The sequence below is a fragment of the Electrona antarctica genome (genome assembly GCF_951216825.1).
Source record: "Electrona antarctica genome assembly, chromosome: 13".
Lineage (NCBI taxonomy): Eukaryota > Metazoa > Chordata > Actinopteri > Myctophiformes > Myctophidae > Electrona > Electrona antarctica.
This window is the reverse complement of record NC_136794.1, coordinates 4,647,793-4,663,130: the sequence shown is the minus strand read 5'-3', so window position 1 is coordinate 4,663,130 and position 15,338 is coordinate 4,647,793. Positions and strand designations below refer to the sequence as shown.

General features: G+C 42.2%; 1 protein-coding gene across 1 annotated transcript in view; it reads left to right on the top strand.

Moving 5' to 3' along the window:
• sema5ba (sema domain, seven thrombospondin repeats (type 1 and type 1-like), transmembrane domain (TM) and short cytoplasmic domain, (semaphorin) 5Ba) overlaps positions 1–15,338 on the top strand; it is a 227,296-nt gene that overhangs the window by 89,101 nt on the left and 122,857 nt on the right. The gene's annotated exons all lie outside the window — the stretch shown is intronic.

Genomic DNA, 15,338 nt, shown 5'->3' with positions numbered 1-15,338 from the left:
TTTGTTTATCTTGGTGGTGTGTAGCGAATCTTGTAGACCAGACCCATTGCAAGATGCTGTACTCTGTCGTCAACCCTAAGCCATTCCAGCCTGTCAAAGTGGGCAGGCGTGAGGTGGGTTCGGGGGGGTGGTGAGCCCAAGTAGGAGCCTGACCAGTTTGTTTTGGGAAGTCTGAAGCCTTGTTTTAAGGGCCTTTTTGAGGTTCTGTGGTACCAAGAGGTGCGTGCGTATAGTCGAAGAAAACCTTGTATACGAGGTATAGACGCTGTGGTGTGAGAGAGCGCGCTCTTCCCTGAACACTGATCTCAGGGAGGTTCGTTGAATTTATGGCGATTAAATGTACAGTATGAAGCAGCAGATCCTACTGTAGGTATTTTAAAGAGACAACGAAGGCAGGGTCAACTGCATTTTCATTTGTGTTCATTTAGAGTTAAATGAACACAGAGGATTTTTACTGTCCATTTTGGGCAGAAGACCAGCGACCATTTGTAGCTGTGGACAAGTTTCTGGGGCTACGCCCAGACCATAACAGGCTGTTGTCATGGTGTGTGATCCGCCCTACTGTTCTGTTCTGCCTGGAACACTAGTGCCTGTACATTTCATTACATTTTTACTGCATTGTGACTACGCAGCATTTGATTTGAAATAAATTATTTAATACCGTAGTATAACGTTAAGGCAATTGGCTCTGGACGAACATTGCTGTGTGTGTGTGTGCGTGCGTGCGTGTGTGTGTGTGTGTGTGTGTGTGTGTGTGACTGGCACATATTTGTGCTACACTGCCAACAAAGGACTTGTTAATAAGACATGTTGTAATGCAAAGCCATCTGTATATGTGACTTTGTTATGGTACTATATTTCATATTTTCAAATATTGATTTTATTTTTTACCCAGGGTGGTAGCTGAGCACAAGTGCTCATTTTCAGCAACCCCCTGCACATAGAAACACAGACACACACAAACACACACACACATTAAAACCTGGGAGCTGACCAGTACAACCACAGTCTTATACTGTTTGGCCACTAAGCAGCTCCAGGGGGTTCAGTGCCTTGCTCAAGGGCACTTCAGCGGTGTTGGGTGAGTGATGACAATCACTTCCCCACCCAGATTTTTCCTGCCCGTCCGGGGATTTGAACCGGCAACCTTTCGGCAACAAGGGCGCTCCTCTAACCCTTAGGCCACCGCTGCCCCGATATGTCCCGACTGTGAAAATTTTTTGGACACCCCCTGCTCAAGGCCGCAGCTCTCTGAAGATATTGCTGATCTACAAGCTCTGGCCAATTGTAAATGCCCCCCCCCCCCCTCCCAGAATAGAGATGCTAGGGTTCAAAGTGGCTAATAAGCTGCGAGGCGTTAGGTGAGCATGTATTGTAGATCGTCTGTTTTCATCTATTTGAAATAGTTTTTCAAATAATAAAAAGGGAACGCTTTTGGGAACGCTTACGAGGTTTCCAGTCGACAGCTACGATATGGAGTGCTACACACATTATGCACGTCCACACATACTGTATGCACACGTACGTTTCATCAGCAATTGTGTGTGTGTGTGTGTGTGTGCGCGTGTGTGTGTGTGTGCGTGTGTGTTGCGGGGCTGTGTTGTGTAGTGTACTGTATAGGTCTTTGCATTGATGTTGTTTACCTATCTATAGTCCACTAGACTCCAGCAGCATCATCATGATGTTTCTCTGTGGCGGCCGCGGCGGCTTGCCGGCTTTATTCATCACGCGCTTTTTTTTATCTGCTCTCCTCTTTGAAGCCCATGTAATAAATTTGCCCATCAATTATGATGTCTGGCAACGCCGGGCTCTCAGCGGGGGTATTCTTTGTATTCTCCCGCTCCTGTTAACCCGTTTAGGCCTGACGTAAAAATGTCCTTCTAAATCCTGACAGTTTTCTGAAAAACCTCATGTTTCTATATCAGTGGTTCTCAATATTTCATGTCGAGGACCCCAAAAATTATATGTATTTGGCATCCAACCCCCATCTGAAAATATGTTGTTCGAGGAACCCCCCAGAAGCAAAGATTTGAGTTAAAAACACACAATATACATTCAAAGATTTGCGCCACATTTTCACAATTTAAAAAAAATAGCAGACCTACAAGCTCGTAGAGCGGCACTCGGTGCCGCGCTATGAGCTTGTAGATCTGCTATTTTTCAATAACATAATGCTTAAAACACCAAAAGGGGTTCTCCGCCCAAAGTGGGTTAATTAGTACAGACTCTACACTACAGAGTAGCGCCGTCCTTGAGATGTGGCGTTCTGATAGGTGCGAGCCATTGGTTTACAGCATGCCCGCTCAGCTCAGCTCTGCTCACAGAGAACAGTCAGGGAAAATATTTTAGAGTCACCAGACAATCTGTGCCTGGAGGCCACATGCATAATGCAGGTGGTCTCTGCAGTAAGAGTTAACATTAGCCATGGTTCCCGGCATGCAGTGAAAGCTACACTCTTATAACAAGAGAGGGGGGCAGCTTCGTCGACTTGATTGGCCCTTTGCCTTTTTCAAATTAGCCAATGACATGCTTGATTCTATAAGGCCAGCCCCACAATCATCTCCAAACGATCGTCTCTTTTGATGTGTTGATTGCTTTGGGATTCTTTGGAGGGTTTGTTGCGGCTCTCAAGTCTTTCTTGTTTTGGATTGAAGAGGTGCTATACCCAGCCCTGCTGTGTCTGCTTCTTATCCCATTTTGGGCAGGAACCCCTTTTGGTGTTAGCATTATGTTATGCTTTAGCTTTGAAAAATAGCAGATCTACAAGCTCATAGCGCGCCACCGAGTGGCGCGCTACGAGCTTGTAGGTCTGCTATTTTTGAAAAATCGAAGAACAACTGACATAGAAACATAGCTTTTTCAGAAAACTGTCAGGATATAGAAGACATTTTTTGAATCTGATCTCGGGTCAAAAAGGGTTATCACAGAGAGGCATTTGAGGGGCTTTGTTCTGGAGCCCAGAGCCAGCTCTGTGTAACAAGCTGGCAGCTCTCTGGGTCCGACGTGGAGTGTCGGCGCGGGTTAACACAGAATTACCCATGGTTTTTGACCGATATTATTTTGTCGAGTATGAATAATACTATACATAATTTGAAATGGTTATGTAGACGTGCCACCTATGTAGACGTGCTGCGGCGCGACAGCTTGGCTGACAACACTGCAGAGCTCAAGAACCTGATGTTGGATAGGAAACTGTGGAGGGCAGCGATCCAGGAATCCCGAGTTGGTGTTGGCTAGACCACACAGTTACTACTACTACTACTACTACTACTACTACTACTACTACTACTACTACTACTAGTAGTAGTAGTTACTACTGCAATAGTTACATTTTTGAGAAGTTTTTCAAGTTTTTACTTGAGAATATTTAGCTTAGAAAGTAACTAAAAAGCATCATGATGCACTATACTATGAGCGTGTGAACATTTCTGACAACTTTTAAAAACTTTGGCCTTTTGAAAGTGGTTAAAAAAATATAATAGCCAATATATCGTTCGGTCTTGCCATATAGTTATTGCCCACCCATAAGACACACTGTTATGTCTAGATGGAAAAAATATGTATACACTGTAAAAGTGTTAACTCTGAGGTGTGTTAACACATTCATCGCCCGGGGGGGTATTAAGAACCATTCAATCAGAGCGCCCATCGATTTATAGCGACGCACCAAGCTTTGATGTAGCCAAAACACTCCCGAGGCGATTGACAACAACGGGAGACATGATTAATTCTAACACGACTAAGCGACGGGACCGTGATGGGGCCGTCTAACACATGATCTTTGCTTAGAATTGGACGGAATGATTTAGATCAAGAGTTATTCGCGTTTTAAGATTTTCGGTCTCATCGGCTAAAATGGGGTGGGGGGGACATTTTGGATGACGTCCCAACCGGAAATGACATTGAATGTTGCGCAACAGACACTCCCAGCCTGTGGAGCGATTTGCGATCGGTTTTGATATCAATAAATCTCTGTCCTTTTTATTAACACCTTAGTAGCCCGGAACTATTTAATCCTTTTCATCCATGTGCCCATCATTTATAGCGCACGGACCACTTTTACCGGCGCACCGGAAGTTGTTGTGCATGTCTGTGTAGCAGCTAACAATAGCCACACCACTCTAGAGTCGATCGACAACAACGGGAGACAAGAATAAATCTATCACGACTAGCGACTGGACCGCGGAAGGCCGTCAAACACAGGATCTTTTTTCAGAATTAGACGGGATGATTTAGATCGGGAGTTATGATCGTTTTAAGATTTTAGTTTTCGTCAGCTAAACAGGCAGGGGAGATTTTCGATGACGTGTCACTTTTTGACACGTCATCGGATCGGGCAACAAGCGCTCCAAGGCTCTAGAGCGATGCGAACGGTTTTGTTATCATTAATCTCCGTCCTATTTATCAAGTGCTCAAGTGCTTGGGCACTTGAGCACGTGCTTGGGCACTTGACCATGACCTTGAACTTGGACGGAGAACTCCGCCCGGGGCTCCATGGTGTCCTGGGCGACGAGTGTTACTAATTTGATAGTACGGAGAACTCCGTCCTCGCCGCTCGTGGGGTGTTAACCGGTATAAACCAAATGGACCCTATACGTGTAAATGTGTACGCTCTCAAATAATACTGAGGATTTGACTGTGCGCCTTCACCGTGGACTGAATGTGAGTATAAATACTTGATGCACTGCATCGGCCAAGAGAAACGGGAGCCTCACTTTAGCCTTCACCCTTTCCAGGTCTAAATATCAACATCTTACTTTCACTTTTCCAGTCTATTTACTGTACATACTGTACATCCTTTGGCAACTTTGTATTATTTGAGTTGAGAACACACAGACAAAGAAAACCCAGTGACCGACATCTGCACCTTTGTGACCACTTGACTCCCAGGTCAACGACTACTGGGGCGTAGTCCATTTAGACCACTTTAACCCACTTTGACCTGAGATCAGATTCTAAAAAAGCTATGTTTCTATGTCAGTCGTTTTTCAAAAATAGCAGACCTACAAGCTCGTAGCGCGCCACTCGGTGGCGCGCTACGAGCTTGTAGATCTGCTATTTTTCAATAGCTAAAGCATAACATAAGCATCAAAAGGGGTTCCCGCCCAAAATGGGTTAACCATTATTTTAAACTTGAGCTATTTGAAAAATAGCAGATCTACAAGCTCAGTGTTGCGCTGACTGTTAGGATGTAGAAGACATTTGTATAGAATCGTGTCCTCAGGTCTTAATGGCAGGGACGTGCACACATAGACATCAAAGGGGGCTTCAGCCCATGCCCTTTTACCCATCTGTAAAACAACTGCCCTTTCCCAGACCACAAATGCAGGATTTACTGATGGTGAAAGAAATGCACATGCCCCTCCTTTCCATGCCATGCCATGCCCAAAGTCTGCATTCAGGAGAATTGCTTTTTTCCCAAAGTCTCCTGAACTTGGAACGCAGCATTTTGCGTTGAACAAATTTGTTTCGAAATCCATGTCGTTACACCGCATCTCCACTAGCTAAAGAGTGCTGGGTTGTTGCGCCCCAAAATCGGCTATTTTCGCTATTTTTGTCCAAAAGTAGCGCGCCACCGAGTGGCGCGCTATGAGCTTGTAGGTCTGCTATTTTTGAAAAATCGAAGAACGGCTGACATAGAAACATAGCTTTTTCAGAAAACTGTCAGGATGTAGAAGACATTTTTAGAATCTGATCTCAGGTCAAATTGGGTTAATGGGTCAGAGTAATGGACGCGCTGTCCATTCTTTGAAGCTTGAATAAGCCAGAGGTTCTGGCTTCAAGCCATGAGGTCTGTCGGTCAGGAGGATATTGAGAAAGTGTTACAGGCTTTATTTTATTTGAGTAGATCTATTTTTGGGCCTGTACAGTACTGTATGTGGACACTACAGTAGATGCAGGTGCAGCATGCACTTCTTCTCCCAGCATCAGGTTATTGTTTGACCTCACACCACGCACGAGCATGAAGAAAATGATGTCGCTTCCTTCCTCGCCGTGTATTAAATATTCATGTTCTGTGTTGGATGTGTCACACTGAATAAACACTCCCGCACGGTCAGGGAACGGACAAGAGCAATTAAACTTGTCGCGTCCTCCACTTAACCCATTCTGGGCGGGAACCCCTTTTGGTGTTAGCATTATGTTATGCTTTAGCTATTGAAAAATAGCAGATCTACAAGCTCATAGCGCGCCACCGAGTGGCGCGCTACGAGCTTGTAGGTCTGCTATTTTTGAAAAATCGAAGAACGACTGACATAGAAACATAGCTTTTTCAGAAAACTGTCAGGATGTAGAAGACATTTTTAGAATCTGATCTCAGGTCAAAATGGGTTAAGCTGCGAGGCTCGGCGGACAGGCGTAGGCGAAGGACTGAGACATTCACGCAGAGCAAGAGTAGCATGTGGGCTGAACTCGAAACAAGAATCGACACATGAACTTCCTCCCAGACAAACTGCTGAAGGACTTACTTGTGTTACTCCAAGAGGTGATGAGAGGCCATTCCGAAGTTCGTGGGAGGGGGCGATTAAAAACAAAATGCCACAAATCATGAACCAAACGTCCCATCCACCCCAAATTCGATTCACATGTCATGGGTGACGGCATCGACACAGAGCCAAAAACAATTCCATTTTCATCCATAGGGCGCAAATGCCAAAAATGTAACCGTTTGTTGGAAAAAAAACATGCTTTTTGGGGGATAAGTCTCCTCCCGAATTACTTATACCTGATCACAGGATTGACTTGACGTTGTAATTGGCTAGCAAATTTAGAGGGGTCTATATTAGCTATTGTGGCAACCACACACTCTTTCCAGAATTACATCTTTCTAGTTTCTATTCATTTCTGTTATCCTCTGAAGATCTCAGATGCTTATGAATTCCTTCAGCAAAGCTTCAAGAGAAGTCTATAAGCAGAAGGGAGTTCCAACCGCGCCAGTCTGCATGGTGCTATGACCTGGCGAAGATGTAAGATGTATTTTTTACTTAATAAAATAAGGGCTTAACCCATTTTGGGGCGGTGTCATAGAAATCTGTTTGGAGAGCACTCATAACAGTTAAACAAAATAATGAGACAGACACAATTCAGAGTTTAACAGTATTAGAATCTTGTATTCGAATACGGAGTCAGATTAAGCATTAGCAAAGGAACGTCCATCCTGACTCCCAGAACTCAGTCAGGTCTCAGCTTATATACACGTCCGACCCCCCCTCAGGAGTAGGTGGGTCTTAACAGCTGAGACAATGGGAAGACCCTTCCCTCAGACCACAAGTCATAGGTCAAGTCATAAAAGATAATAATAGATAGTTAACAGCTTCCCATAGCTTAGTTTCCCATGGGTGAAATGATCTCCTTAAATGTATAACTCAGTGTATCCCACATTTCCTCGACATTTCCCCCATTTATTCATTTAAGAACACAAACACCCATATCACACCCCACTGAACGTAGAAGTAGGCAAAACGACCCTGAATTCACAATCAGGTAAAAAATTCCCACATGGCTCTCTGTAAGTCTTTCAGAGCAACCGCCCTCGGGCCTACGTTACACAGCGTCACAACCATAACAAGGCAAAGCCAAAATAACATACATCAAACATCACAGTCATCAGACTCGAGAAAAAAAAATAACAGCACCAGAAAATGTCCGTTCAGAACTGTCCACTTGCAGGTGCCATGTGGTCAACACCGCACAGAGCAATCCAAACCGGAAGTAGCTCTTTCACAGAGCTCAAAGCACAAAGCTCAAGCACAATGTGCATCACATCCACAAGCTCCAGACATGTCGTGAGCTTGCAGATCGGCCATTTGACAGAACTGCACACGTCACAGCCTTCCAAAAGACCAGAAATTGTCACCGCACAGGTGATGCAACATCATTCAGAAACGGCTCCCGAGCACATGATCGCAGGATTCAGAGTCCAGAGTGCTAACAGCACTTGATCCCCCAGTTAGGGATCAGCGTGGACACGTCGCGGACAGCAGACTAACCACTCATTTCTGAAAAAGAAAGAAAACCAATGCGAGTAATATGTCATTAACCACACCTAACCGGAGCCGGGCATTCATTCGGGATGGCCCCTGACCTTATATAAATCACGGGTCCCGCTCCGTGGGCATGCCTGCATTTAAGCCCCCAGCCTGCAGGAGCAGTCACAGCCACCCCTGGTCCATTTTCAATTATATTATGGGTATGTTAAGTCGGGTCTTGAACCTAACCTGCATTAATCAATCGTACTTATCTTCTGGCCACAACAATCAGCTGGCACATTATTACCTTGTGGTATCCCAACATGGATAGGCATAATAAGCTTTGGCTTGATCATGTAACACAACTGTCTTTTAAACACGGAAATGTAAGTACCAAAATTAACTATTCATTCATAAACCAGTCTATACATACTATCATTCATTCAACCCGACTCCGCATCTAAGTGGACCTTAGTTAGTTGACAACTTCTCATTAATACATATTCCATATCATCCCCAAACGATACTTAGCCATGTCATCAGATCCACTTCATCATTCGTCATGTCATTCCAACACGACTCTTCTCATTATTATGGAGCTGAAAGAAAAAACTACAACACCATTGAGAAGCCCTACTCTACCTGGATCATATTCCCTTCGCTATGTCATATCCAGCTCAGATACAGTCACATTACTACTAATTTGAATGTTGATGGTGGACTCAATACTACGTAGCTACAGCAGCAATAAACATGTATTATCGAATTTCATTTACTGCTAGTCCACCACTTCTCAATGCCCTTTCTGACCAGCCCTTTCTGACCAGGCAGCTATGCACAGCTCCAACGTACAACTCTAACTCTCAGTAAGCATATGTGTGTTTGTGCAACTATCTATTGCGTAGATATCTTATCTCTGAACACATTCTTATATGTCTCTTTAGTATGGCATCATCAAACAATACCGTTGTTCAGAACTAATCGCATAACTGCAACAGAACATGATTTAGAACATCCTCCTATGCTCAATTATTCCACCAGGAAACATCAAGTTGTTGCATAACTTACCCACGTATTACTCACAGATTTTGACTTCCAAATCCAATGACTTCTGTAAACACAGCAAGATATTCGGCGCACATGCACAATTTCAACACATGCACAATTTCAATTTCCGTCAGATTAGTCAATTTCGTTAGTAACACCATGCCACAACCATATGAGAGAAATCAATCTCATGACACAAATCGCTGGATCGCTCCACCATGAACCTAAGAAAACTTGGATCAGAATATTCATACAGGAGACATAACAATTGTAGTACACTCTTACATACTTTTGTTTGTTTCAAGGCGTCCCTCGAAAACAAACCCTTCTTTGTCCTGATTTAAATACACCATATAGCACTCCTATTTCTGTATTTGTAGATAATTTAACAATGTGTGATGACTTATCAATATGATACTCCACCTTGGGGCGTCCAAAGAATAGATCACAATATGACCTATTTTGTCAATGGGTTCTTCTCTTCCTGCTCAAATCCTTATTCAGCTCATACCTGCTCCTACTACTGTAGCCCTATTTATTAATGTATCACCCTACTGATATGTTCGCACTATTGGTGAGATGCGAAAATACTTTCCGCTGTACTTTGCTTGTACTGTACACTGACAATCCGTTGAATCTCATCTCATCTCATCTGTGACACACATTCAATTTATCAATTCAAATTTACCGGTCTTGAAGACAAGAGTATAGCACAATGTAGCGTCAACCAAACCGTCATGCATCATTACAAATACTACTCAAATCAATTGTTATTTAACAAAACTATGCCTGCAGTATACTGTACTTGCATCCTAAGTAATTCTCTAAACAATGTAGAGATTGACTGATTTTACACCGTTTCAACCTCTAAGATTTTACCTTGATCATGACCTTCATGACTACAGGACATTCTTTAAGAATTATTCTATCTTAACTGTCCTTATTTGAGTGAGCGTAATTACTGCACACACATGCTGAAGTGATTCAATGATCTATCTCACTTATCTAGTACTATAGGCCTACTATTGAACTCCACCAATTTATTAGTATTGTAGTATCTGACCCGAGCAGCTGATCATAGTATGCCTTTACATTCAGCCATACGGCTAACACCTGTAGCACAGCCTAAATAAACTATTCACTTTTAGGTGCATTCTATTCTGAGATAAATATGAGATATCCTCTTTGCTCTGCACTAAACTTCTGTGTACAGAAGGACAAGGGGGTTTTTGTTGTGCCTTGCCCATGTTGTAAAGTCATAAACATTCAAATAGCACTAGGCCAGCTGTTTTCCTTAGGTCTATCCTTTCCTTTGTCAAGATAAGGTCAAGATAAGATCAGATCCTGGGGCACAAGTCAAAACCCATTTTAAGAGGTTTACTAGACCAACCACCCATTTCTTTACATAGCAGCTATAATTTTCAATTTTTTGTCAATATGCATCTGTCAATTTTTACCAACACCTCTCTCCATCCCTACAGAGAGAGAAAATACAGCTTCTTGCTAGCCACAAAAATCTGCATAGTTTCCACGGTGTAGTCACAAAATCAGATGTCCAAACATATACTCCATTTCGTTGCAGAAGTCAGGAACAGCTACGCCTTGTATTGAACACAGTTCCTTTTCACGCTGCCAGTAACATGGGGTGCCCAGCCCCATCACGCAGTCGTCTCCGTACAGTTCAGTGTCAATAAGTGTCCCAAAGTTCCGTGCAACATCCACACTTCCCACAGTGCGTGCTCGCGGCCACACTGGAAAAAAATCAACCCAGTATATGTGGCTTGTAGCCTGTACCCAGCCTGTACCCCTCTCTCAAGGTAACGGATCAAGAGTAGGCTTACCTTGACAAATGCATATGTTCTGCACAACTGCACAACTGCAAACAACTATTTTAGATTTTCACAATTATAGCTGCTATTACTCTAATAATTATATTCCATATGTGATATAGCTTTTGTTCTTACCTAATGTAAGTCGCTCTGGATTAAGAGCATCTGCTAAATGCCTAAATTGTCCATATTTCAATTTATCTGAATTTCTCAGATCCTCGCAAAAGATGTCACCAAATCGAACATCGTCACACTATTCCTATTTGCCAAACAGTGACTGCTTGTTAGCCTGTGATAGGCCTAAAGAAGGTTCTTAAAGGCCAACATGTTATCCTCGATAAATGCAATCATTTGTATCAGGCAGATATCTTTTATGTGCACTTGTCATGCACTTTAAGACATACAGTACAGTACATGATCAGGTCTCTGGCTCAGATACCACAAAACTAACTTTTGCCTTCTAGGTGTTGGCCGTGGGGCACAGTTTTACGGCCACATTTCCTATAATCTCACTGAGAAAACAACTCTTGGGTTCTTCACTAATAAGGGTCAATAAACCACAGGGGTGCAAACTCAACAAATGGTTGCTTGGAGCTGATAATCTGTAGACCTTTACAAATGACAGTTACAAAATGTAACTATCTTGGGAAGTAACCCTTTACATTCTCATTAGGGAACACATACTTACAGATGTTCCCTTATTAAAACCCAAATACCTAATTTACAATTTTCTAATGGCTTGGTCAATGTCTATCTATCTCAAGCCAAATGGGCTTTCCTGTCTTTTCTTTTTAAATCCTGTCACATGCTGTGGGTCACTTTTCTCCTCTCCTGCCTGAAATAAACTCATTACAACAGGGGGGGTAATTATCTCACAAAAATGCTGTGACCCACCCCCTTCTAAACTGATAACCAAGGGTTAAGAATAGTTTAACAAACACAGCTGGTTTTAGCTAGCTTAGGGCTCTTTAAATGTAAACATTTTTAGCATCAACACTATTCCTACCTTTTCACTACTAATCAGACTATATTTTAAACAACATGCTTGCAGAACTGCTATTCTTAGAACACTTTAACCTATCATTACACACTATATCAAATGTATCATCTTGATAATCGTATTTCACTAGTCACTGTCCTAATAATTTCCTTTAAAAGAAAATATATGTGCTCCATTTTACTCAAAAATACGTCAGGGGCAAATATATGTGCAATTTTACCAATGTAATAGTATGTAATAGTTAATTACTACTTAACTATTTAAAATGTATAAGACCAATGTTAGAACATCAGCTGATCAGAACGAGGTAATACACTATTTTATCAATAGTCATTAAAGCTACCATTTTCATGAGGGTATTAACCCCACACTATAAATTATAGTGAAGTTAATAGACTAGGCTATCGCGGTTACTATATCTACCCAAAATACTTTTAGCTCCACGTTCTGACACAGACAATGTCCACAATGCACTTAACTGTTTAAAAACAATGCCCACTATATGTGGTATGGATATGTTTAAGGAAATCTGTAAGTTGCTGCTATTTTACATTCCTGTTCCCATCCATCTGCCTAAACATGTCGCACCATGGTGTCATGGCACCATGCCTCTTAAATCTAGATTACAGGGGATGACCATTTAGTAATATATTGGTATATATTTTAGAAATCGTACAATTTATCTTACTTGTCCTTACTACAAAAATAATTTTAAAGACCCAACCTGGCTCAATGAGCAACAGCTGGGTTCACATGTAACATATGAGGGTCTGTTGATCAATTAGGTCAGATAAGGAGAGCTGCTCAAGGCAGCGCTGTGGGCCACATCTCAGGTCTTATCCTATAGCGATACTATTTTCACTCTAAAGCAATACAAATACATATAGTATTTCCTTTTTTCTCATCATACACATGTACACATGTCAACATACACACATCAGATCACTCTTTAGACATATGTGTTTTACCATAACTTCCTATAATTCCTCATCTAGGGGATTTCAACACTTGATTTAAAAAGTATTTATCTATTTCCAGTTATACTAATTATTATTTCATTACAATTTCCATATCTATCTTTACTTTAGGCTCTAGGCTGTTAACTATTTAACATCACTTTTCCAATTACCTCTCACTCCTTTTCTGTCTCACACTGTCTGCCTTTCACACACTTTCACTCACAGGCAGACCACTCCATTCAACACTCAATCAGTTGTCATGACAGACCATTCACATTCACTTTCAAACGATATATCCATACATAGCGCTTCACAATTGTTTTATGCTTTTGCTAGCAAAGGTACCCTAGTAGCTACGAACTTAGGCAAGACAACTTGTCTCCCTTTTTAGGCCATACATTTAACACTCACAGACACTTAGGACAATACACACACACACAGCTAGCTTTGCTTGCTCCCTTAGGCAAACAGGACCCTCAAGGCTGAACACCAGTTCACCTTTTATCAGACAACCGGCGACTTAAGTCCCAGTCTCTGTACTTACGCGCATGTTTCAGGCAAGACTTTTATGTCTCCCTAGGCCTATCCTATATGTGATCACAAATTCATCATTGATACTCTAAAACTCTGAATAGCTCAACTCAGCACAAACACCAAACAGATTCCCAAGTACTCACGGTGGAATTTTGACCAACAGCAACAGACAGCACTCTCCCTTCCTGTCGGCCAACACACCGCGGCACAGCACCGTTCACCCTTATCTCGGTTGGAACCTCCAAAATGTCATAGAAATCTGTTTGGAGAGCACTCATAACAGTTAAACAAAATAATGAGACAGACACAATTCAGAGTTTAACAGTATTAGAATCTTGTATTCGAATACGGAGTCAGATTAAGCATTAGCAAAGGAACGTCCATCCTGACTCCCAGAACTCAGTCAGGTCTCAGCTTATATACACGTCCGACCCCCCCTCAGGAGTAGGTGGGTCTTAACAGCTGAGACAATGGGAAGACCCTTCCCTCAGACCACAAGTCATAGGTCAAGTCATAAAAGATAATAATAGATAGTTAACAGCTTCCCATAGCTTAGTTTCCCATGGGTGAAATGATCTCCTTAAATGTATAACTCAGTGTATCCCACATTTCCTCGACAGCGGGAACCCCTTTTGGTGTTTTAAAGCATTGTTATACTTTAGCTATTGAAAAATAGCAGATCTACAAGTTCATAGCGCGGCACCGAGTGCCGCGCTATGAACTTGTAGGTCTGCTATTTTTGAAAAACCATGAAAATGTGCCTCAAATCTTGAACATTTCAACTCAAATCTTTGCTTCTGTGGGGAGGTCCCTGGAACAACATATTTTCAGATGGGGGGGTGGGTGGAGACATATTACATATACGTTTTTGGGGTCCTTGACATGAAATATTGAGCACCAACTGATACAGAAACATGAGGTTTTTCAGAAAACTTTTGAAGACATTTTTTTAAATTTCGACATCAGGCCTACAGTAAATGGGTTAAACTGTCTGAGTTGCTCCAGTGTCTCCTTTTTCTCCTTCGAGAGAAGTCATCTTGTTACGCAGGAACATCTTTCATTGTCATGCGTGGGTATACTAGCAATCGCGATGGACCTCCTCCTCGCTCAACCTCTCCTCTAAGAGCCTCCATGTTTCTATTCTAGTTGCAATGCACAGTCAGCATACATACAGTAAATGTCCGCGGTCACAAACTCCGCGCGAGGATGTCTGCCTCGGACACGTTCTGCTGGTGGTGACATAATAACATTTACGTCACTACAGGACCCTATAGTGGAGCCTGGCGGCTCTGTGTGAAGTGTGAACGCCAGTGGGATTTAGCCGTTATTGTCCTCTAATGATCCATCATGTATAGGTATATACTGTCCCGCTGACTCGGCTTAATCCATTGGCTGTGTTAAAACATAATACAAGTCTCACTGGTTCATGTTTTATTGAAAAGCACACTGGAAATGTGGTAATAAATCTCTCTGCGATCAAAGGCGACTCAGCATTGGAGCCAGTCCAGTTTCGTTTTTATATCGAATGTGTGGTTTGATCCCCCATTTGAGGAATTAACTAGATAGAAAGACTTTTGTATAAACGTCTTTTATATAACGTCATTGCGCCACAGATATACGCCACACATCATTTTGTGATATTGTCACTGATTTCTTCTTCTTCTTCTTCTTCTTCTTCTTCTTCTTCCTCTTCCTCTTCCTCTTCCTCTTCCTCTTCCTCTTCCTCTTCCTCTTCCTCCTCCTCCTCTTAATGCAGTAGCCAATTAAGGGGGCCATAATTATCTATGTAGGTCTCTACAAAAGTTGTAATACAATTAAATATTGTCTTTCACATCTTGGGAATGAGACAACACAGGGAACAAGCTGTTAGGAATCCTTACAAATTCTACTGAGAAATAGCCGTTTTACATGACTATTGTTGGCAGGCAATAAATAATACATTTTAGTAAATCTAGGCCAGACTTTGAACATGTCTGATATACAGTAGAGTAGTGATGCACCG